Source organism: Oryzias latipes, chromosome 16 (assembly GCF_053564925.1).
Source record: "Oryzias latipes strain Hd-rR chromosome 16, Olatipes_Hd-rR_3.1".
NCBI classification, from domain to species: Eukaryota; Metazoa; Chordata; class Actinopteri; order Beloniformes; family Adrianichthyidae; genus Oryzias; species Oryzias latipes.
The window spans coordinates 3,353,713-3,379,423 of NC_136252.1; the positions used below are offsets into that span (position 1 = coordinate 3,353,713).

Below are 25,711 nucleotides of genomic sequence, written 5' to 3' on the forward strand. Positions count from 1 at the left end.
CATCCTTTAGCTAATTCACCTTACACATACACACAAAGAAAAAACCATCACACCAGAGATTCCTGACACTGAACAGCAAAAATTGATTATTTTAAAACCCTACTTTGTGTATTTCATTAATGGAATTTGATTAAAAATCTAAAAACTTGTTCTGAACTTGCAGAAAAATAGCCCCCTTTAACCTCGCGACCTGTCCAGCCTCTGGGGAGAAAGCTGCCACTAATGGCCGTTTAGGCTGCCCCACTACGAGTCCCACACAGCGAGCGTAAGAAGGCCTACACTCAGCTGATAATGACTTCTGTGTCAAACAAAAACACCACCAGCAGCCCCGCACCGCCTCTTGTGCTCTGACTTCAGAGCAGTCTGAAGCAGAAAGGGGAAAAGAGCAGGAAATCCGCTCTCATTTTCCCATCCATAGGCCACCGTTGTGCAGCGGCCTGCTTATTTCTGTTTGACACACTCATACAGACCACATCTGGAGGGAAATCTGTTATTGCTGTTATTGAATTTTGCATGCAGGTCATGTGCAAATTATTCTTGTCTACAGGTCTCAATCTGAGGGTTGTTTTTTTTTAACTCAATTTAACAGCAAGCTTAAAAAAGTAAGGCTGGTTTAGTGTTGCAGTGGCATCTCAGTGAACAGCAGCTGTTTGAACAGCTCCCTCTGGAGGCCAAAGTGGCTGACTGCCTGCCTGAGTCCAGTCACGAAGGTCTGCCACCTTCCTTCTTTTCCACATTCCTGCACTGATCGCTGTTGATTCGCAGAACCACCCGATCGGGGTAATCAGCAGCAAGCAGAGAAGCTGGAGAAGGTATCTTTAGGATCAGGACCATCATCAGTAACATCAAGAAAGAAATTCCCTTAAGCTTTAAAGCAGGGATTAGAATCTAAAGGCGATCCTGCTCTGCCAGAAAAGGGTGGGTTGCTTCCTCCAAATTAGAAATGACTCACTTTTCCAGGTGGAGGAGTCTAGAATATGGGCATTCAGTTTACAGCTGAGTGCAGGATGATGTCTGTGATGTCGTACAGCGATCAGGACCTTGGACTGTTCCATTGTGTTACACAGAAAGTTAAAGATGAAGCTAATCACTCCTATGTTTTGTCATCTCACTTTGGGTTGAGTTTCCTTTACAGGTTGGCTGGGGTTTCCCCTAGAAATAGGATGCTGAAAAATGTTCCCCATCCAGGAGGAACTCTCCGTGGGGCCAATGCTCCTCCACATCAGGAAGAATGTGGCCTGGATGCTTTGTAAGTGAGGCATTGTCATTTTTATATCTACCAGTAAATCTCTTGGCTGGCCTGGAAATGCTTTGGCATCTGAGTTGGAAGAAGAAACCAGACAGAGGGAGATCCAAACCAATGCAAGGATGGACGGACGGACGGACGGATGCTCTGTCAGCAAAAGACGCAAAGACACAAATGTTTTGTCCGCGTGGAAGTGGCCTAAAAACCATAATGCCACGTAGAAACTGGGCATGTTAGGTTGGGTCTAGAACACGCTTTAAGCATACGGTGTTCACGCGGGTCTTTCGCTACCAGATACTGGCACATGTACTCACAGATGGAAGAGGCTTAGTGTCAAATGACCAAGTGGTGCAAATCTCATGAATCTTGCTCAAGTCTAGGTCTGCACATCAAATTGAAAATGTATCGTTATCGCAATATCAAGCTATGCAATACACATATCGCAAAAGTCTGTGAAATCTTCAATAAATGGATCCCTTAAATGTGCTAAATTAATCTTATGGAAGCTTGAAGTATTTAATGAATCAAATGAATCCCTTAATGCATTTGACCAATCGGATGGAGCCCTTCACGTTGTTGACCAATCAGATGGAGCCCTTTGATGTTAGAAACCCGCCTCCTATGAAGACGAGGGTCATTTGAAGTATAATTTAAGATATGCTGACTCTTTTTTTAAACTGTTGCAGTGAAATGGAAATTATGTATTTAGTTGCTTTTCTATTTGTTCATTTATCGCAAGTTATATCGTCATCGCAATATTGATCACTAATATCGCAAATCTGGAGTTTTCCTCATGTTGTGCAGCCCTACTCCAGACTTTCACAGCTCCATTCCTATGATGAAAGTCTTGATGTTGTATAATTCCGACTGGGCACAAACCGCAATTATTAATTTTTTCTTCATGATCAATTTTCAGACGGTAGAAAAAGCTAACGCTACCCAAACGTCACTATCAAATCCCGATCCCGGTTTGATCAAGGTTCAACTTGTTTAACTTCTGCTGCACACTCAGTTGCTGTGTGTTTTGTACTTAGAGCCCAAGAATAGATTTCAAAACTTGCTTAGCGATGCGTGAGCGCAAGACTTTTTAAGGTGGAAGTCCGAAAATGGCACACACCTGCATTTAGATAGACTTGTGTTTCGTAATCCAGTGTCATCGTAGCATAAAGAATAGTCGTCCGTAAAAGTGGGGTAAAGTTGAGAGTTTAAAGTTGATAGGAGGAAAAAAAAAACACAGCAGGCAAAAAAATACAGAGAGGACTTTCTGTTGGTATGAACGCACAAACACAAGCAAACATGCAGGAGAACTGAGGAATCAAGAAAGGAAACAGAGGAGGCTTTTCATGTCGTCCACACACGTCTTTAGAAACTCCATCTGCACACTGTGGGCTTTTAAAACTGTCATCCAGGCAGCATTGAAAGAATAACAGTCCACACAGAGAACTGCTCACTCATGGAGTAGAACACACAGAGAACACGTAACAGAAAACAGCACTGTCCTCTGTACAGTTACTTATAAAGTAGAGACATTCAGTTCTCCAAGAGGAACAGAAGGGAAACTATGGGGTCTCAAACACACACTCCCACTCTAACGCACACCCACACAAGTGTGGAGCCAATGTATTCTCGGACTAATCAATAATCCATTATGAACAAACTGCTCTTCACCTTCCACCCTTCTCTGAACCGGCAGACAAAGAGGGTCTGCTGTACGGCGATGAGAGCACAGCTGGAATGGCAGCGCACACCCACACATGCACGTGTTTGTCAGGAACACACACTGAAGATTTAGAGGATCTTTTCTAGGACGACAAGTTTGTCACCTGTGAACAGAAGCCGAAACAGAAACCGTTGTGCGAAGTGTGCGGCTGTCAAAAAGCCTTCAGCTCCGGTGACACCGATGCACAAACTTGGATCAGAAGTTGTGACTGAAACTATGTCACACAGGTGGAGATATTGGGAATGTCACAAAAAGAAAAGCCTAAATGTAGTGTTTGTTTTCTTAGATGTTTTGCTTTGTTTGACAAGTGCAGATGAACTCCGGTGTAGCTATAAGGACTAACATAGACTTATCAAGCAGCTAAAGTGACTTAACCCTTTGACACCAGAGCTTTAGCTCGAGTGTTGACATTCTTTCCACTACCGTAACTCGTCAAACGTTTATGCAATTAACAAAATTCCAGCAGATACTGAAGCCAAGAGAAGCAGCTTTGTGCTGATATGCAACACTACGGTAGTGAAGGCCTTCCAAAGGCAATGTACATCATCTGATTCTGTGGCAGGAAAAAATGATCCAACGCTTCACAAACTTTGTAAGGTGTTTATGAAAAGCTGCTCTTGAACGTGCCGTTATTCTTTGACCCTTTAAACAGTCAACGGGAATCAGCTGATTCAGGCAGTTTTTCATAACAGCGCTAAGCCGCTTGACTCCACGTCACTACCGTAAAGGGTTTCATGTCCGCGGCAGGCTACTTTTTGACACTTCAGAATTACGTTAGTTCCGTAAAGGGTTGAAGAATCGCAGTAGTCAAAAGTAGTCTTCCCAAGAGAGAAAAGTCATAAAATGTTCATGTCTGTCTGAGAAAAATGCATAAAATATGTAAGGAGGAGTTTCACATTTTAAAAACATCTACACTAATTGTGAACAAATTCAGACAAAGGTGACTACTTGACAGATTTTGCCTATTGGCGTTTATTTTTAGAGGGGAGCTCTCAGGATAAACGAGGGAACACTGTAGTTCAGGAATACCGCCGTCAGTGTGCATTCCACATTTGACTGAACAAAGTCCTGTTAGATCGGCTGTTTTCTAACTTTTTCATTGATAGAACATGTTTGGTGTGATGGCCACTTTCATTTTGGGACTAGCTGGGTTTTTGTGGCATATTTTCATTTGGTGCCTTCTCTCTCATGACCAAGAACAGAAGTAGGGTGGGGGACGCTTTGTGGCATTGTTGGGCTCTCAGTTTTCCTTTCCATCACTGGTCCCATCCCTGCTCCCCCATCCCTCAGACCCAGTCAGAACAATGGGGTCCACGCCGTCTGTGTCCCCACAGTGCCCCCCCCTCGATGAAGCGCTCCTGCCTCCCGGCCTGCTCCACCGCAGTGAGGAGGCCGTTCGGCTCTCTGTTTGTGTGGAGAAAGTCGTAGGTGTTTGCGTCATTACTGTCAACTTACATTTTAGTGACCCGCCCATGATAGCAGACGGTTCTCAACCCAAAACTGAGAGTTTATGATTAATATCACCGTGACTGGGATGGACTGTTTTCGCAGATTATAACGTATTTTGTCCAAAACACAAATTTTTAAGGTGTGCTGGGATTTCTAGAGCTTGTTTAGATTTGTTTTTAATAAAAACTCTTAGTTTTAACCATTTTCTTTGTTCTCTCTTAAGACAAATGGATGCAGAGCCCCCCACCCCCCCTCCTGAAAGTTTTGGTGCCTTCAAAGGCAGCAAGTGCGGTCCTTTCTCCAATCATCTCCAGCTTCCTCAGGGATTCACTGTGTTTGCATTAGTGTGTGTAAGGAGAGGCTTCCTCCCCCCTTCCTCCCAAGTGCTGCCTGTTTTTCTCACACTGCTCGTTAACCCCTGGGTGCTCCTACCCAAAGAGCCCGCCGCCGCTGCCACCCCCCCACCCGCCAAACCCCCGGCATTCCTCATGCACGCCCTCCAATCCGCCGTCAGCGCACAACCAGCGGAGCTTCCCCTCCCCAACGGCTGAGAAGTTTGCCCCCAGCGCTCCCGATGTGCAACTTTTTAATCATTGAGGAGCCCGAAAATGAACTTCAACCAAACTTTGACCTCAACCTTAATCTCACTCCAAACACTAAATCCAAGTGGTAATCCCAAACTGTTGGACTGCGTGTGAGGACGAGCAAAACTTTCTTACATAATGGCAGCTCTATTTATCTTTAGCGCATGGACGGGCCTTTGAAGAACAGTCAAACTACTCTGTACCCAGTTAAAAAACCCAATTAAGCCTCTAAAGCCCACTACAACAAAACATAATAATCCTCGTTTCTTGGAATTAAGATGTTTTTAAAGCCTTTCATGAAATCCACAAAAAAATGTTGGAATATAATCTTTTATGAAATAAAAATAGTATTGAGTATGATATGTTTGGGTTATTTGTTAAGATTTTGTTCACAACAATGTAACTTTAACCCTGTAAAGCCCAGTGCATCAAAGAACAGACACAATTTTGATTTTTATTAAGCATTAAGATGTTAAAACCTTTCATTAAATCCATAAAAAAAATTATAATTTTTTTGTCAGTAATGACATGTTTTAGTTAAAGTTTAGGTGGACCTGTATTTTAAAGAATTAACTATCAACAAATTTTGGATTTCCAACACAAGTCGTCATTAAAAAAACACAACAGATGAGTGAGTTACTGTCATCAAAAAGTTTTGAAGACTATCAAACCTTTCCCACCAAAAGTCGTTTTGAGATTTCACAGGAGAAGCCATTTTAAAATGAGAAGGAAAAGCCCTTCTACTGCCCCTGTAGGTACCGTAACCATTCAGACTGCAATAACCGTTCGGGGTCCTTAAGACTGAGGATAACCTCACACTACGGTAGCCCCACTTGGACAAACTACGTGGAGATCTGCTCGGGTTCTACATATTTTCATTTCACGTTTCCTTTGTAGCCTAAAGTTCTTTTCCCTCATAAGTTGTGTCTGACATTATTCTTTGTAAAGTTTCTCGAGAGATTTTGCCACAACCCACTTAGTAAAAAGATCTGTGTCTGTTAGAATGAACCTGCTGCTCCACACAAGATAACCATGTTTGAGCAGAACAGCTGGAGTCTCGTAGCTTCGTGTTTGCAGGCAGGGAGGATGCTTTGTTACAGTGTGCGGTCCAGAGAAGGGTTTGGACCGCTGTCCGTTCAGCTGCAAATGCACTAATAATAATCATAATGTGACGTCAGCACTAGTCAAAAGACACGAACGGTTGTTGCAGGCTGAATGGTTATGGTACCTACACCCCTAGTGGACTGATAATGAACTACAGGACAGAAAACATGAACAAGTTATTTAGAATAGGTTTATAAGGAAGGATTGGATCATGCTAATGAAATATGGGTCTGAGAAATGTGTATCAAATATGATACCAATGGTTAAATAGGGTTAAGATATAAAAATATTGACCTGAGTGTTCAGGAAAAAAGCACCTCATTCACAAATTTCATCTACACATTTTTAACCCGGTGTGACTGTTTTATAAAGAATTAATTATCAACAAGTGTTACAATCTTTTAATAAAGTAAAGAGTCATTTAAATAAATGAAAAACATTAGATGAGTTGTTTTTCCCATAAAGTTTAGAAAAATAGGCACAAGTTTTTCCCGCCAAAAGTGTTATTGAGACCTTAAATAAGCAGCCATTTTGAAATGAGCAGGAAAAGTCCTTCTACTGCCCCTAGTGGAATGATGGTGAACTACAGGGTATTTTTTATTTTATACGACGGATTTTAAAGGAAAGTTTTATTCATTCCAATTAAGATCACAGAAAATTTGTGAACCAATACGATTGGTCATATAGAGTTAAGATACTAGATGTTTCCACTTTAGCTTAAGACAAAATTTTCTCACAATACAAGTGAAACTAAACCAAAGACAAAGAAGAAGTAGGAATAAAAAGTGTAAAATTTTTGTGGAAACATCTCTGGAAAGCCACTGGAGGTGAGCAGGTTTGATTTGAATTGAAATAAAAACTCCTCCACCTATTTTCACAACACTGCCCACAAGGTCTGCTCCTCCCTGAGAGTCTTCCTCCTCTTCCTCTGTGCGCTTCCTCGTCTATCTGCCTGCCTGGACCGCCTCTGCATGCTAAATGAGCCTCTCTGAAGTGTCATTAGACCAGCAACCCCAACTCTGTCACACAGTCCAACTTTCTGATAAAGTCGTTTCATTTCGCTCTGGTCAGGCTCTTAAGAAAATTTACGCGCACATTCACGCCAATCTCCGATGAACAGAACGCTCATATAAATGCAAATGTAATTTTAATTGGGCTGACTCGACAAATTAACATTAACACGCTGCAGCTGATAAAATCTCCTTTGACATTTCACACTGAAGGAGCAGAACCAGCCAGTCCGCCGGCTGACAACAAAAGTTGTCAGTTGATGAAATTTTGTGAGGGAAAGCTCCCAGTCGAACGTTAGCTATTCCTGCAGGTCTTTAAAGTGTGTCAGCGTGCACGGCGGCTGCTCTGTCCCAGAACCAGAATGGATTTTTCTGCCTGTCAGCAGCCATCGACGGATGCAGGGAGGAACAAATGCCCATGCTGAAGCGCTGCATTGATTCTCAGCGAGCTTCTTTTCCTATAGTTCAAATACTCTGTTTACTCAGATGCAATCTTAATGTGCTCCTTGTTTTGAAACTCCACTTTCACCGGAGGCAACATTCAAAAAAACTCAGAGTTTTTCCAGATCAGAGATGGGCGCAGAGCAGAGCAGCAGAGGCATTTTTGAGTTTTGTTGCTGCCTGAACACTCACAAACACAAATATTGGCTGGCAGGATGGGAGCCTTTTACCCAGGATTCTTCCATACAAAGAGTGTGGGCTCAAACAGGCAACTGTCGGTGCAGCGAGATGTTCACACACACACATTGTGTGTGTCAACAACAATACACACAGCAGAAACAGTATTAAAAATATTCCATGAAAAAGCTATAGAAGTATTTTCTTATCTCAGAAAAACAGTTCAGTGTTGCGTAAAGTCTATTCTGATGAGAAAACATTAGGGGTTGTGTATCATTTTGATACATTGTCCACAAAACATTCAAGTCATTTTGTGGCGATACAACACCTTTACCTAAATCGATACAATCAAGGTATTAATTATTGATTTAGCATTTAAAATTATAAATGAAAATGCTTTTTCCACAACACACGCCCCTCACTGTGATTCACTTTCTACCAACTGTAATTGACCTGCTTGGTAGATTGTGATTGTTTCCATCATATGCACATAAAAAGGCAGACAGTAGACACACGGGAAGAGAAACTGGCTAAATTTGACAGAAATCAAAGATTTACTTCCCCATTAATAACTTTTTACCAGCATTATCTTGTTTGTAACTGTGTTTTTTTTACTGATATTGTTTTTACTCCTGGTGCCTTTTCGATGTTTTAAATCTGTACTTTTGACATCTGTACCGCCTACATCCCTTGGTAAAACAGATGTGTGTGTGAATGGGTGTTGGACTGGCGCACAAGAAATCAGGGTTCGGTTCCCGGGGGGCATGAGGCTGGGGCCTTAAGCCAGACCCTTCGTGCTACTGCTTAACTGTGTAGCCCGGGTCTCCCTGTGCCGGTCCCCAGCCTGAAGAAAATACAGGGTTGTGTCAGGAAGGGCATCCGGCGTAAAACTCTCCGCCAAACCACCTATGTGGATCTGTGAAAGCTGATTGGCTGTGGCGACCCCCAAAGGGATGTGCCGAAAGGTGAACAACAGAAAGTATATTTGTGCATTTTAAAACAGGATGTTTTTAGTATTGTCTTTACAAAAAACATCATTTATCTCCCATCTGTTTAGATCGATTTGCATTCAAATGGTGCATTGAGTGACCACAAGTGAAGTAAACACTAATTCCAGGTTTGCATGATTTCAGATCACACATCTGCAAATGATAACGTGTCATCATGCAGCTGACTCTTCGTATAGTTTTAGTGGAAATGCAAATGTGAGTTGATAGCAGCTTGCATAAACAGCCCTGTGTGTGCATACGCACTGCAGCATCTGCTCACATTTTCATGCACAAAAAGAACTGAAGAAGTTTGGCAGAAAGTAGGGCTGCAAGATGAGACGAAGCAGAGCCGTAGGTCTTTATGTGGGGCAAAAAGTGAATTTTCAGGTGAGTTTGCGGATGCTGGCATGACACACTTCTTTCATGTGCAGGCTGACGGGCCGTACCATCAGCGAGAGCCGATGCGGTGAGGTGGCCATGATGGATCGCAGCATGAAAAGAGCGAGATCCCATCTGGGTCAGATCTTATCAGGATGACTGAGTCGCATTGATGAAATCACGCCGGCTTGTTAACCTGGCCAGCGGAAGAAAGTAAAAGTGCGCAAAAGAAGGCAAAATCCGAGAAGCCAGGAGACCATGAAGAACAGGAAAGGTCAAGGGAATAATGAACACATGGGGACGGCATGAGAAATTTCAGTGATTAATAGTGATGTTGAGTTGGCAGGGGACGGATTGAGATAACAGAAACTGACTGAAGAGAAGAAAAAATGGAAAGTAGGAAGACTGAAACATCCAGATGGCAAAACTAAAGTAAAAGGCCATCAGAGTTTCCTCCTTTCACTTTGTCTGACAGAGAGAATGATGGGAAATGTTCTCATCAGGCTCATCAGCATTTGTCTGCTGCTTGTAGCTGCTGTGTCTCCAACAATCTTCAAAACACTCGATGCCAGACAGAAATCCTGTGCTGCGTAACCACAGCACACCAACAGTCCTGTTCATTCCATCCAGACACCCAAACAACCCCTCCGCTCAGATGATACGGGGTTTAGCTGAGGTGAGCTTGTAAAGGCGGGTGGCTGAGTGTGGGAATCGCTCAAGCTCTCAAGATGTCCTTAACCATCCTTTCCATTGTGCTCCTGATAGATATTTAGCTCTGAAAATGTCAGGATTTATTGGACCGAACTGTTATCAGACACGCGACTTTTATTCCACAGCCACCGATGTGATGCTGGGTTCATCAGTCTCTAGAGGTTTAACTGAAAACGCTCGTTTCATCTAAAACGACACCAGGTGTAGCTTAATGAGTTTCTTTGCAGAAAATGAAGACGGGACAACGCCGACATGGGTTACTCAGATCACATTCAAATAAAAGGCAGATTTGAAATTCAAATTGTTAACTGTAAAAAGTCCCTGAGGAGCAGATGCTTCAGGATGTCCACTCTGTAGCTGCAGGACATCAGAGGATCCCAACCCCAAGCCTCTTCACTGAAGAGACCGAAGGCCTGTCAATCAAATGATACAGGGGTTTTTTTCAATTTCTTTACATTTGGCTTGATCAAAGTTAATAAAACAAGCAAATAAATCCCAAACTTAGCTGAGATCTAATTCATCAAACATTCCAAATGAGTGCGATTAAGACTATAAACCAGAGTTAAATAGCTTAATACAAGTTTTTGGTTTGTTTTTTTAATATGGATTTTTAATTTGGGTGCAGTGACAATGCAATATTTCCACCTAACACCATTAAATTCCTCCGGATACCTCAAAACAGTAAACCTGGTCATAGAAAAGTCGTCCGTGGGTTTATTACAAACCTTTTAGCTTTAGTGCAAACATCAACTAAGTGAATAAAGGGCCTGTAGGAGCCAGTTGTTGGAACCCGTCTTAAAATCCGGCGACACAAAAGTGAAGACCTGCAAATGGAGATTTCATCACAACAGCCGCAGCCAGATGGAGCTGAACCCAGCTTCCTCTTAAAAAGACAGAGGGGTTGCACAGTCTCTCACAAACCAACACAAGTTCAAGCACATGTTAGAAATTTAGAATACTGTATTTTCTATAGAGCGCAGCGTCAAGGACCGGTCTGCTGTCAGTCTTATGTCAAACATAAGGCGCATTAAACAACCGAGAGTCAAAAACAAGTCAGTCAGACTTTTTGTCCACAGTAACTCTATAAAAGCGTTAGTCTATTCAAAATACCTGTAACTCTCAACCTTGTGTGCAACACCAAAAAATGAGACTAATACCACTAAAACTAGCGTTACTGTGACTACGCTGTGACCCCCTCCTACCCCCCCCCCCCTCTTTCTAACATTCGTTTCTCCTCTTTCCTTCTTTTCTTTTCAGTCCGGTCGGACAAAAAATTGCTACTGATATGATTGAGATGAATAAAATGTAGCCTAAATTACAAAAGAGGTTTATTTAAATATACACCTACTATGCCAAAAGATTCATACCCCTGTTGTAAAAGTAAAATATGTCCAACACAAGAGGCTTTGAGCTCTCATCTGTCTGCTCAGCTGTTGGACAGGACAAGTTAGAAAATAAAAAAAAACTAAAGTTAGTCAAGCTATACATGGCTTGACTTGAATGCAGTCCTAATGTGTAACAGTGGCATAGATGGCCTGAAGCAAAAGCTGTTGAATGATGTTTACCTGTTTACCATTCAGGTAAATCTACAAGACACTGAAATGAGCTTTCAGAGGCAGATAAAGCTTCAGTCACAGCTGCCTTTACAGGTGGATCCGGACTGTCTGGGGGCAGAAAAATGGGCAAACCTGTGCAGGTGGCCCACGCAAAATGCTTAGATCATAGACCGCTCAGTGAGCCCCCAGAGCCAACATGCACGTTTTCTACCGGCAGGCTGCGGGCGGCAGGTCGTCGGGAACACTGAAACTACCTGTAAGAGGAAGTAACAGTGCAGTAGGTGAGACGCAGGCAGGTTGTACAGATTTTCATCAAGCCCCGCCCCCAAAACCTGCGTACTGCACAGGGGCCTGTTAAGGCTGTTCAAATGACAAGTGTGCGCTCCTTGAACTGAGCATTTTCCTTACACACTTTGTGATACACAATGGTATGTTCCTTTGTCATGATGTCCCTTAAGGTGGCCATGTGAGCCATTAGGGAACTGCAGGATTCACCTGTGCTCCTCTTAACGTGTGTCCGCACCTGTCTATGACCCTCCCAAAAACGACAAGCCAAACCCCTTCAGCGCCCGTACCAGGGCATGTCTGAGGCACAAGCTGCAAACAGTGTCCCCCTTAAACATGAGGCAGAAGGTCAGGGCTCGACATAGCCATTTGTCCGCTGGCCCGGTCCTGTTTTTTTTCGAGCAGTACGGACCACAAGACTTAATTTTTTACTTGTCCGCTCGGGCCACTAAAATATCTAACAATTAATACATTTTTCACCTTTTACACTAAAGTATATTTTGCGAAAACGTGTAGATTTACCTCGTCTTTATAATTCACTTTTTCTGCTAGTCCTGTGTTCAGACTTCAAGGGTTTCTATGGGAAACCTTTTATCACTCTTCTCCTCCTCTCCCTCCTGCCCGCGCGGCTGTCACTGCCGAGCACCACGCGGCACGCGCTCACTCAATTTTTTTTTCAAAACTTTATTGAATGTAACAATTCAATACTAAACAATGTTAAACAGCAACAACGAAGGCACAAGCCAGTGGGTTATTATTACATTTTAGGCAGATATATTTAAACTGACACACATATCAGCGCGCGCCCCCTGGTGGTTTTTCACCGCGATGATCATAAATCCAACACCGTCACTGAAGAGAGACTGAAGCATGTCAGAGATGTGGAAGACATGGCAGGAATAGATAGGAATATGTTAGTAGTTATTAATTAGTAGTATGGACAGCAAGATATTTAATGAATGCATTGAAGATGAAACTGTATGCACTAAGCTTTAAGCTGAATGTCAAAGAATCAAAGGCAACTCCAAATACCTGAATCTCAGACTCAAATGGAGTATAAGGTCAAACTACTTAATTTTGTTTTTCTTTACAACACTGTAAGCAGTAAGTATTTCTAGTTAGCTGAATGATCTCAGTAATTTAATTGTATTTAATTTTTCAATTATTTAATTTAATTAGGTAACTAAAGTAACTAAAAAGTAAATGTAACTTTGCAACAGTAACAAAAAGCAGAACCTTAAGGCGGTCAGGGCAAAAAAGTCAATAAAACGTCTTAACTATTGATTAGGAACAAATGTGAAATAGCAGTGATTAGAAGCAGCATGAAAACTTCTGAACTAGTGTTTCCTACTACACTGCAGATCTCTTCAAAACATCTGAAACAGACTAGAGCAGATTTAAGTTTGATATGCTCTATTTTTAGTCATTGAAAAGTGTATAAATAAGTGCTAGATGTCACCAGAATGCACCAAATTGCACCATATTAAAATTTTCCGGGGGGGGCATGCCCCCGGACCCCCCTAAAGTTGCAAGCACCTGCGGAGCGGCGGGTCTCGCTGTGCGCGGTGTCGGGCCAGTAACTTTCAAAAACTACTGGCCCTGTGGGCCAGTGCATATTTCTGGGCTATGTCAACCCCTGAAGGTTAAAACATGAAATAACATTGATTGGAGGCTTGACGCCGCTTCGCAGGACTCTAAAGTCCACCTCGACCTGCTCATCTAGAAGAGCAGCTGAGGGTGTTGTAGGCCGGGGCAAATGTTGCGTCAAGCAATCATGTTTGCACAGCTCTCCCTGGAGAGGCTGGAGCCCTCCAGTGGGAGTCACCTGCATCCGCCAACGCCAAACCGAAGGGCCTGTTACACACACCACACACTCTGTCTGTGGGCAGCTTCACAAAACCCAGACACTACTAAAAACCGAGCTGACTCATTTACACGAGCCTGTCCGTTGAATTAAAGGTATCGGAATGACTCCAAGATAAGCAAATCAACCGGAGAGGGGGAAGCAGCGCTTTTGCTCATCACACAATGACACAAAGATGGCTGCGGCAAGCCGCTTTGAAAAGGGAAAGAAATCCAGTCTGAAACATGAAGACAGCGGTTAGAAAGCTTCATTGATTATCTGTTAACTGGGTTTCTCATCAATAATTCTAATGTGTCACACTCAGATGGCTTTTGCAGCAGGTAATTTAGAAAAAAAATGGAATCAACGGTTTTTCTTCTCTCAGACTGTTTGGACTTTAGTAAAAGAGGCAAAAACGTAGAAATTGGCAGAACTACAAATATTTTCAAATAACTCAGAAATTTGGCACGGTTGCATCTGCTGATTGCTGTTGGAAGCTTCAGCTTTAATACATCCAAGGAGATCACACAGATCTCTTTGGCACTGCCTGCTGCTCAGGTACCTCATGTAAGCATCCCGACTGCTTCAGGGATTCAGACCCGCTCGTCCAAAATCTCCACATGGAACGGAGCAGCCTGTTAACACCTTCAAACTCCGTGCAGTCTTCATCATCTTCATCTCAGGAGCAAACATCAACGTGTATTTGCATAAAAAAAGTAATGATGCTTTTCTAGCTGATCCACAGCCGCACAGACTGTCCCTGAAATATAACCCCCACCACCCAAAAATGCTGGCAGAGTTCTTTTTTTTTTAGTTTTACATATCAATTCTGCATTTTTCAAGAAAGGCATGGCTTTCAGCCCATCTTCAAGTCTATTAACTGTGCGGTTTTGTGCCGTTGCTCAGGTATAATCTGATGGGATTAGCAGCTATGCTCTTTAAATAGAGTTGTGCATCCAGGGATTAGATGATCAAAGTCAGTGGCAGTAAGGAGCAACACATTTTTATTAAGGTGTCCTCAGTTTGAAGCAGCAGCAGCACAAGTACGGTGGCTGTGTTGGTCGTATTTTCATTTTGACTTTAAATAAAAAGTCAAGAAAATTCAGGAGCAATGTGGATGCAGGTTTTATTTAGCAATAAAATACTGGGAAAAATGCTTCTAGGTGTGTTAAAGTCCCACTCTGATCATCTTCTGATCTATTTTCTAGAAGTTCCCAGTGGTCTTTCCATTACGGTTGTGCAGTTTTCAGCAAAAATATGTGTCGTTTTCTAAGACATGGTTTCTGCCCTTTCTGAGTTGTGGACGGGAGTGTTGGCAGGGAGCAAGTGCTCCCCCGCTTCCCATCATCTGTTTGTTCTCCAGCTGGCTTACAGCCCCTCACAACCTCAACCTCATATTGCAACACAAAGGTAAGCGGTATCTGAGCTGTGCAGACGAGGAACACAAAGACGTGCGTGGATCCATCCAAACGTACACTTTTCATCATTTAGCTAGCATGGTGTCCTTGGGGCAGGTGGTGAAAAGGCTGGGCAGTAACAGGGCCCCCCCACCCACCCCCCCACCCACCTTAAACACCCTGCTCACATCTGGATACAATGCAGAAACAAGGCCAGGGGAATACATAGCTGAAGGGAGGGATTCTTCTGTAGACATTAGGGCTGCTGCTGCTGCTGCAAGTGCTGGTGGATGTGAGACTGAGTGCTGTGATAGGAGGATGGAGGGGGGTGTCGGGGAAAGCTCCTCATCTTTGGTCTCATCTTTCCTGTGTAGTTGAGTGCAAAGCCCCCCGAGCAACAGACGGACCGAGGGGCAGCTGGGATCCAAGGCAGTGAGGAGGAGCGGCGAGGGAGCCCAGATACGAGCTGAAGCCAGAAACCAGCCAGCTTTGCTGCTTTGGACACGATTTACAGGAGCTGCTATAAATCACAGCGTTCACTTAGGTGAAGATTGTTGAAGTGAAACAGGAAATCCAAATCAGAACTAGTATCATAGCACATAAACTGTACTTCCGTCTCGTGAAAATCTCGTCTTTTGTGTAAAATAAAACTGCAGAAAGCTGCAACCAAACGAGCATGTTAACAGTCGGGGGTTAAACTTGCTGGTTTCAATAACCGTCATATTCTGAACAAAAAGGAAGCTCTGCATTAGTGGAGCCAACAGCGTTTTCTGTGAACGTCATTCAGCCCAGAGGGTTTCAGCGTCTTCATCTGGGTCGGAAAAAGACTGTGATATCTGCAGCATTACATTTAAAACTAAAACAAAGGAATCCCTATGTTTTTAGTCAATTTACAACAGCCGTCTCCCTCCATCACCAAGAGACTGGAAATAAAATCCTATTCCTGTCAAACACATCAACTGTCCAAAGATACACTGAGTCCTTCAGGGTCTTAACATCTTTACCTTCTCAAATATTCAGATTTTAATCCTTATATCCCAAACTTTATCTTGACTCCAGCTTGGAGCGTCGGTCCTCAACCTTTTTTAGGCCACAGACCGGTTTAATGCCAGACTACAGCTACGTCCCTCCCTAAATGTTCTAAATCTAGTGTCGTAGGTTTTTCAGCAAATTCCAACATAATGCTCACAGGTTTTTTCAAACGTTCCCAAAGTAAAACCCAACAAATGTGAACATTTTACCAAGACTATTAATGAATCCACTGAAGATGAAAACTTGATGATTAATGAAAGATAAATTAAAATATATTTGTTTTTCACGTGGATCAAAAGCTATGCATTGTGGTCTATATTGGACAATCTAGGGAGCGTTGATGAACACAGAGACTTCTGGGAAATATCTCGTACACTGGATTTTGGTTTTGTAGACTGGAACAGTAAAAAACAGCAAACGCACTACATAGGGCGGCAAGTAGTGAGTAGAATTCAGACAACCACAGTTTTGGCGGACCTCTGTGCACAAGGCCAAAGTTGGCAAGGAATTATTTTCTGGGAAATCAGTTTTTAAATTAAAATGTAGTTTGAAAAGCCAGTGTGAAAATGTCTGTAGGTAATTACAGAGGACAAAGATTCAATAATGAAGGCAACATTAGGTCTGTTTCATTTTAACAATGATAAGTCAATCTAGGCTGAGTTTATCTTTCAAGGCCAAAAAAAAGAATGATTTGTTTTTCCTAAATTTGAATTCATTGTGCGTTTCTCTTCAACACAGAGGAATATTTTCTGTGCTAAAGTTTCCAAACAGATCCCTGCCTAATTTAGCTTCCATGTAGGAAGATTCTTAAACGCCCTCTTGGTAAATTTCTACAAATCTTCAACTTTATTTGATTGAATCTTCATTCCCGTAAAATGTTTTCAGCTGGTTGAAACGTTCTTGGTGCTCCAGGTTTTGTCTAGGATCCATTCAAATCTTCCCTTCGTTAGCAAAGCGGAGGCTAACAACCGCACGCCAGCTTTGGCCTCGCCCGACTTCAGAGGTGAGAAAAAAAAAAGTAGAAAAATAAAATGATTTTGTCTAAAAAGGGGCATTTTCTAAATGTAGTAATAATGCAATTTATTGGCAGCGCTCTTGTACCGTTAGAGAGTTGGTTGCGTGTGAGAGAACAACTTGATTTCTTTTTCTGTGAAGTTGTCGGCTCATCTTCTGTTTTCTATTTGGCCTTTTCTGCCCAGAGAAACCGTCCTGAGACTTTAATGAACCTGCCAGCTCTGGACTTTTCATTTAGCGCTTGGAGCTGCCGCTTTGAGACGATGTGTTTAGGACACGGGACTGAGGTGGACGTCCTGAAAATCACACCAACACGCAAAAACATATGAGAGATTACAACAACAATTAAAAGAGCAAAACAAATTATGGAAAAAATTATTAAGATTTTGGAGATCAAACAAAACAAAACATTTCTAAAAACAAAAGTAATTTCTAGAAATCAAAATGAAATTTTAAAAAAGGAAAGACAAAATGAAACCAGAAAAGGTTTATGGGAAATCACTGATTAGATGATGATGATGTTTGACTTTTGAGGTTTGAGTTTTTTCAAATGCGTCTTCAATGTCCACATAATTCTAAACGTTTTTCATGATTAGTACGGAGCAATTAAATATTTTATTTGTTTTGTTTCATTTTTGGGAAATTTTATTTTGATTCCTAAACTTTAATGTGTTTTTTATCATTTATTTTTCTGTATTATTGCTGTTGTGATCTTTCATTTGTTTTTGCATCAAGTCATTTGTTGAAGTAATTTGTCCTCCAGGGCCACCGTAGTGAGTTATAGACATACTCCATGTGGTCGACAGAATCTGGTAGTTTTCCTAAATAAAACCTTTTCACCATTGGAAATTAAACACTTATAACCACACCATTACCATTATTACCAACAATTATTCCCATCTGTTTTTCCTCCTTTGTCTGCGGCAGGTACCAAGTGACCGGCTTAGAGGGACCATTGGCCTAAAGACTATGGGATGATATAAAGATAATCCAAAAAGGTCCAACCGGAGCCTTTTCATGGAGTCTGACCAAACCCACATCCAAGAACTGCATTTCCTTTGTCTTCAAAAACAAAACACCCTCCTAAAGGAGCTGAGACGGATCTTTAAATGTAATCAGACCTCCTCCACTTGTGGAGATGATTCCTTCATCCTCACTGCTGTCCTAACGCCTGCTGCTGAGCTCTGCCTCTGATACTCCTGTTTATTTTGGGTGAGCTCAGTAGCCCCTGGGTCACCGTCCTCCTCTTCCTCCTCCTCCTCCTCCTCCTCACCTCTGTCCTCAGTGACCCTGCAGCCTGCTTGACCCTTCTGGAGTGCCTCTTGTTACTACTTCCTCTATGGCTGCTCATGCCCCCCCCTGCAGAAACAGGAACATGTGGGTCTCCTGACAGCGGCGCCTCACTTCACTTCAACCCTCAGACGACTCCCTCTATTCCTGAAACGTTCAGAAGTGTGGCTCCTTTGGTTCATTCTGGAAAAGGCAGAAGAGGAGTCGGCCTGGCCTTGTATTTCAGCTGAAGTGACTGGCCTACACTGGGGGGGGCATTTTTCTTTTTTCCCAGAGCGAAAACAACATAATGAGTTGTGTTTTCCTAAAAGACAGCGCCGGCCCGTACTCGGGCAGGCACTAATTCCCCTACCTATGGTTGTAGATTTTAGGTTCCATCTCCCTAATTCAGCGTATAAATCATAAGCTTTTTCTCTTTAATGATCGTCAGAACCCCTTCCATGCATCTTTCTCTTCCCCCCCACACACAAACAGAGCGCACACTGGCAAGGTTAGGCTGACATCAGTGCCTAACGATCAGTTCCTCTGTGGGCTGAATGATTGGCTGCAGAGGCCTGGGGACATTTCCAGCTTGCTTCCCTCAGTTAGTCAGACACGCAACATCACCGGCCTTTAGCTGGACCTAACTACATCAAGTCCAGTCCATTCTCTCAGATTCAGCACAGCTAAGAAGAGGAGGGAAAGCATCAACAGTGCAGTGAAAGCAGCTCCTTTCATCCCAGAATGCGTTGTTTCCGCTCGGTGTGCTGGACGCCGACACATGACGGTGGTTGGTATTTGCATCAGAGTGAAACCAAAGTGGGAATGGGGTTTTATTTTTAAAAGTGCGTTCTATGACTACTTCTTTTTGTCTTCTTCCAATCGCCGTTTACGTTTGCTCCTGTTCCACTTCTGCTTCCATCACTTCCCAGAAACAAAGTCTATAGATGAGGTTTAGTTCCTATGAGGGGCATTTGTTTTTCTATCAAAACGTGTCATTTCTGACGACTTCTGCTTTTCGTTCTAAAAAGTTCGGCCTGGTTTCCTGCACACGGTTGGGTTTTTCCCTCAAACACAAAACCAGAAGACCTTTTTGTTGAGGTCTTGCAGACATCTCCACTCTCACTACTATCATGTTGGTTAAGTGGAACTGAGTGCTAAAAGGGAACAGATCCCCCACCCCCACTGGCTCTGAAAGCCCTCCAGGCTGCTGTGAGTTTGGATTAAGTTTGGGTGCCATGAACACACCGAGCCCTCTAAACTCTTAGCATCATCTTCATCTGCTAAATATGAAGACAGAAGGGGCCGGTCCTGTCTAAACTGGACAGACGAGGTTGCAAATGTTGTCTAAGAAAAGCTGGTTTTACATCTGATCAGTCATTTCCAAGCAGGATTGTGTAGGAAACATGATGACTCAATACTCTGAATGTTTTTTTCTTAGTGAAACCAGTTTCCACAGAGGGTTTTAACCACGACAGAACCGTCAAAGTAAAGGTTTGTGTCTCCAAAGTTAACAGCATCTAATTAGGCATGAGTGTGCGTAAAGCCGTGGGTCGATATCGGTGGTCCACCGCAGTGACATCTGGACCGGACAAAGAGATCTGCTGCAGCTCTGCGCCTCCCTCTCAATCCCCGATCACGGCCACGTGGTTCTGCAGGCTGCTTCTCCCAGCTAAGCTTATTCCTCTTCTTTAATCCTGCAGCGAGCAAAGCAACAATGGCGAGCGAGGCTTCACAGGGAAATGGCCCAAATCTATGAACCATGATCACAGAGCCCATTAGCTCCCCAAATCAATCCAGCATCAGCAACTCTCTTTGTGGTTGGTAGATAACGTTCAGTAAAGTTGAAAAGGGGGGATCGCCATGAGTGCTTGATAACGCCCCAAATGGTCAGTTTTGGGCTAAACTCTGGGCTGCACGATGGCTTTGGAGCAGCGTCCGTCACATCGGTCCCTTACGGACGATACAGGATGGCTCTGATGAATGCGTTCGATATCTCACCCCAGATCAGATGATCAGGCGTGGGCCAATTCTGCTCAAAGCAAAGGCAGCCAAACCGATGACTAAACCCAACAAACTGAAGAGGAAATGTCTCCAAACGGAGCATCTAACTAGAGCAGGCCCATAAAGGGATTGAACCCTATTTTCTTGGACAAAAGTCGCTCCTGAGTGTAAGTCCCAACAGCTAAAAAACGCACAATAACGAACAAGAAAATCATTTATAAGTCCTACTTTTGGGAGAAATGGATTTAACAAAATACAGGAATGAGAACGGAGATTGTTCATCATGAAACATAGAAGGACTCTACTATATAAGCGGCAAATTATTAAGACTAGCATAACATAAAGAACATGCTAACAAGTCAACTAGACTCTTTCTATCGCTTCAAATCACTAAATCTGTTGAAATCTTCATCCATTCATCATTTTGATTTTACTGCAACAGTTTTGTTTCTGTAAAAGTGAAGATAATTAATATTCCAAAAAAACCATGTCTACATTGGAGGCAGGTATCTAACAAAAAAAGGCTGATCTGATTGGTCAACTGCCTGCAGGGGTCTATTTGATTTGATTCATGATGCCATGAGATAATAGAAGTTTAACGTAACCATTTATCACAGTTCACTTATGCGTATCTCACAGGCTAATGCTGCGATGGAATACATTTGATGTCGCTCAGCCCTCCATGTCAGATCCACTGGCAGATCAACTACAGCAAACATTGTGTATTCGTTGTGACACGGCTTTCTTTGTAGTGCTAAAAGGTGTTTTTACACGTGCAGAGCAGGAATTTCCAGAAAAGGAGGAATACATGACAGATAAGAACTTCCATCATCAGTGAGGTATGTGAGAAATCTGCTCCTGTGTGGCATCTCCAAATGACTGCACTTCCCATACAGGTGAGTGCTCTCATCAGGGTTCTTTCAGGGAACAAGGCCAGGTTGTCAGTAAAAAGTCCAAACAGAGGTTTTCATGAGCACAGGTCTGCTCTGCTCAGCCCAGGAAGACAGCAGACCAAACCAAACCAAGGCAGAAGCACATGAAGCCACGCAGAGAGCAGAGTGGACCACTTTCTGTGGGGGAGTCTTCGATCTTTCAGGGGTTTTCCACCCCACTTCATCAGCACAAAACGTTTGAATCCTACACAAGTTGACTAAAGATTGAATGCAAACGATCAGCTCCTTTACTGAAAGGTGTGTGAAAAACAGCAGCTTCCTCCACAGGTGAAGAAAAAAAGCCTCTCTCTGCTAGCTCCTCCCCTAGCCTCCACCACCTCTGACCCTCTGAACCCTCTCCCATCTTAATCCTGTGATTACGGCATCATTCTGTTGGGCTGGGAGCTGGAGCTGGAGCGCCGTCAGGCTTCATGGTTTAGTACCTGGACAGGCCTGCTTAGCTCGGCAGAAACGGCGCGCCTCACTGAAGCAGAAGGGGGGGAATCTGCGACTCACATGACGGGACAAAAACACCCCGACAAACCTCTCCCAACGCTTCCGGAGCAGGTAAATAAAGGAGTGCAGCAGGATGGTCGGAGCGAGCGCACATTCCCTGTCTCTATCCAAGGCAGTAAGCAATCCGTTTCCTATGGAGGCCTCATTTATAATTTAATCCAGGAGCTCGGTGTTTCAAGGCTGACACAGAGAGATTGCCCTTTCAGAGTGAAAACCCCCACTATGCAGCAGGGAATCAATGCCATCCCCACAGAATACACTCTCCAGCCCGTATTAAAATGATAAGGCTGTCTGGACCCCCCGCAGAGACCTCTGTGCTTTCACTACAAAATACTAACTTTGATTGGGTTCCAATAAAAAGGATTTTATGGTAAGAAAGCCACTTTTTGGTTTCTTCCTGCTCTCGTCCTGCCTTTAAGTCCCGCCCCCTTTTGAGCATCACCTTTTGATCTATTCTCAAAGCCTCCCAGTGGTCTTTTACCTTCCAAAGACATGCGTCGTTTTTTAGGTAGAACATAGTTTCTGCAGATCTCACCTCCGAGGTCTTGGGGGACTGTTGGTGTGGAGAAAGCCCGCCCCCACTTCCCGTCACCTGTCTGTATACACGCTCTTCCACTAGCTCTCCAGCCGCAGAGTTTCAAGCCGAGGACGAGGAAAACGAAGACGAACGTGAATTTAACTGTCCGATTCGTCACAAATACAGCATTTTACCTTTTCTACTCCTGATTCACAACAATTTGAATGAAGAAATAGTCCAACATTATTGTATCTATGTCCCTCATCTTGAGAAAAATGCCACAAGAACGTGTTAAAAACACAGTTTTCATTAGAGTAAAGGCTTAATATTCAACAGAAAGTTATTTGTAGGACTGAGGTTCTGATATTCAGTCTTAAAGCAAACAAAGTGATTTGATTTCATCACTGAAAATGTACAGAAAACACAAGCTGTGGCGTGTTGATGATGTTAGAATAGAGTTTGGATCTTCAGAAAGAGCAGAAGCTCGTAGTTCCTTTCATGTAAAAAACCCTCAGATCTAACAGGCCTTGGAAATATTTACATTATGTTTCAGAGATAAGCAGGAAGATTGACATCAGTTTCTGTCCTCCAAGTTTGACTCAATTTAACAAACGTACTTCTGGACTTTAGCGGAGACTCAACTGGATCCTCTTTACAGGTTTCCTTCCAGGTGCTGAGATTGAAACCAAACCTTTTTCACATTTTTCAACTGTTCAATGCCAACAACTAAAAAAGGTTCAGCATTAAACACCTGAAGATAAGTGAGGACGTGAAAAGGCGCAGGGCAGTAATGAGTCATGAAAACAGCCATGTTAGAGCTGCCATTCAGTGAAGGGCCTGCTGCTGTGGAATGTGAGGCGCCATTCATTCACACGGGTTAAAAATGCATTTCTGCCACCACAAAGCCCTGCCTTGTCCTCATTGTTTCTCGCTACACCACTAAAACACTTCCACATTCTGAAGAGACAGGCCTAAAAAAATGTAATTGCTAATTTTACTCCCACACATGCAGGAAAACGGAGCGCGGTGAATGGGGGGGTCGGGGGCAGGCACTGAAAACAAAAAGGAAGTATTTGTAAGAGATAAAGAGTTAAAGACCACGTGGATGGCAAAGCAAGTGCACACTCCTGTATACAAAAGACGAACAGTGGTGTGGACTAAAGCCAGATCCATGCAGTTGAGTTGTGTGTCGGGCGACCGTCACTCTGAGGCATCTGTGACAGAAACCCGTGTCTGTCTGCACAGGCGGTTATTCCAACATGAATCACATCTGTTCTGGCCACAATAATCCTCAGACATCTTTTTCTTTTAGCTTAACGCTCTAAAGGTGAGTCACCATCCACAAACGCTGATCCCAGCAGGTAGACTCTCCCACCCTAACCACTAAATAGTTCACTATCTAGTGCGTTCACCATTTTCTAGTGCTCTCTGAATCTACAGTTCCAAAATCCATGTAGAAACTTCCCAGAAGCCTCTGTGAAAAACCAGTGTGCATCGATGCTCAATAGATCGGGAAATATAGACCACAATGCATTGCGTCGGAACAATTTTTGCTAAAAAAAAGTATTTATGCATATTTTTTTAATAAACCATCAACGTTTTTATCTTCAGAAGACAGTGGACTCATAAATAATCGCAAAACGCTCATATCAATTAGATTCAATTATTCAATAAATCGATTACGTCATATCCGCCATTTACAAAAATAAAAGTAGTGAGTGTGGTGTACAGATGTTTTTTTAAAATCCAGGGCACTACACAGTGCCACACTATCTAGTGTTTTAGTAGTTAGGGAGTAGGGTGGGAATTCAGACAGAGTGTAAAATTATTTTGCAATTGAAAAAAAAACTTTATTGATAAGATTATTTTTCTTGTAAGACAGTCAAAAAATGTTTTTTGTAAACAAGGGTCTTTTCATTTTCTTAACATTCAAGTTTTGCAGTGGATGCTCTTAAAAACGCTAGGACTTAGATGTACTCCAGGTTGCACATACTCCTGGTGTGAACCACGAGCTGGTCCTGGGCGGCACACTGAGCCACAGAAGCAGACGTGAGGGAGGCCGTGTGACCCCGCCTCTCCTCCCTCCCCATATCGCCGTCTTTCTCATTCCCCGAGCGCGTCCGTGTGAACAAAGTGACGGCTGCACAGGGAAACGCCGCGGATCATGATCCACAAACAGGAGCGTCCCACTCCCACGGTGGGAGATCATTACGGGGGGGACCAGGTCCAAACCTCATTATTGCACTGACACAAACTTCCTGAACTGGTCAGGACCATGTTTGATGATGAGGAGGATATTCTATTTCTGACAAACACGTTAAAAGCAAAAATAGGACATATTCAAAGAATATCCAAAAAGGAGTGAAAAAAAGTAAAAACTTTATAACCCCCCCCCCAATGACCTAGACCAGGGGTCTACAACCTGTGGCTCTGGAGCCACATGGGGCTCTTTTAGCCCTTCATTGTGGCTCTTTGGCTTTAATGAAAAATGCTAATGATTTGAATATATAATAGATCCGTTATTGAAGTTTTTGTCTTGATTTTAACATGTCCAACATTTGAGCAAAATCGTGATAAAAAGCTTAATTTGCCGTCACAAAAGTTCTGTAAATTTGTGTTTTTGTTGTAAACTTAGTCAAATAAAGGTCTCCAAAAACTCTTTTATTTTGTCAAATTACACCAAAGTGGTTGAAGTTTTGAACAAATACAGTTTAAAACTACTAAATTAATTTAGAGTTGTGTATTTGTACCTTACAACTTAAAGAATGAGAATAAACAGCCCAGTTTATTCTAAATATTTTAAACTCCAATGTTGTTTTTATTTAAAAGCAAAAGGAGAAACAGAACAGCGGGGCATCCAAATCCTACTGATGTCACTGTCTTGCATCTTTATATGTATTTTTATTTCTTTATTTAAGTGTATCTGCTCCAGAATGATGTTATTTGACACAGGGTGGGTTTTATTTTGAAAGGTGTACGTGCTGCTGTCAAAATAAAATAAATGTAAACTGTTACATTTAAAAAGATCCACATAGATGCCCCCCCCCCCACCCCCCCCCCCCCCCCGCATGGAAGTGTTTGGAGTCTCAATCTGCTCCATTTAAAATCAACATCCCCCAAAGTAAGGCTGTGTCCTCTGTCCTCCCATTTCTTTCACATATCTTGTCCTCCAAAAGCAAACAGACAAGGGCTGTTTTTGACCCACGTGCACACGCGCATGCGCACACCGACCCTCGTTTGTCAACTTCAAACTGAGGCTTTAATTAACTTTTTCAAACAAACACTTTCCTGTTTTTCAGCGTCGCGCAGTTATAGCAGCATTAACCATAATGATACTATTACTATAAATTTGACGACAGCCATGATTTTGAATGGGGGACTCCTGCTGGGGAGGGAGTTATAACGTCCTATATTACAACGCTCTGAAATCCAGTTTACGATGTTCCCCCTGTTTTATTACGGAGCCATTCCTGAAGGCATCACGGGACTACGCTGCTCGCTTTAACATTGTTCCTCCCTCTTATCAGTCAAACATTC

General features: G+C 42.9%; 1 protein-coding gene across 6 annotated transcripts in view; it reads right to left on the minus strand.

Annotated features, from left to right (window-relative positions):
- Positions 1 to 25,711, minus strand: part of znf516 (zinc finger protein 516) — a 60,539-nt gene that overhangs the window by 32,619 nt on the left and 2,209 nt on the right. The window lies entirely within an intron of this gene.